A 485-nucleotide genomic window follows, 5' to 3' on the forward strand; every position below is an offset into this window, starting at 1 on the left:
AATAATCTTATTTTTCAGAAAAAAGAAACGACTGTGCAGAAGTAAATACATAAAAGAACGTACATAATAGATCAGATCAAATTGAATGTGAATTATAAAAAAAGGATAAAATAAAGATTGCGCTGATGTCCACGCAGCTTATAGTCTTTTTGTATATATAAATAATACTTTAAAACACTCTTTTTTAAACTAATCAATAAATATAACTCTTTTTTAAATTTTTCTATCTGGAATTAATTAGAAAAAAATGTAATAGTAAAATCTGGAAAAAATTTTTTTAAACCTTAAAAATAAATAATTTTTATTAATTTAAAATTTACGCTGGTGGAAGATGGCGTTATTANCAGATCGACATTCGATAGATGTGCTAAGTATTGCGAGACAAGCTCCAAGTGCCTCGGTAGCCTAACAGGGAAGGCGACGGCCCGGAAAGCCGGAGATTCCAGGTTCGACTCCTGGCTGAGGAGTTTTTTTCGCAATATTTT

Source organism: Pseudomyrmex gracilis, unplaced genomic scaffold (genome assembly GCF_002006095.1).
Source record: "Pseudomyrmex gracilis isolate BER0280 unplaced genomic scaffold, ASM200609v1 scaffold_2570, whole genome shotgun sequence".
Taxonomy (NCBI): Eukaryota; Metazoa; Arthropoda; class Insecta; order Hymenoptera; family Formicidae; genus Pseudomyrmex; species Pseudomyrmex gracilis.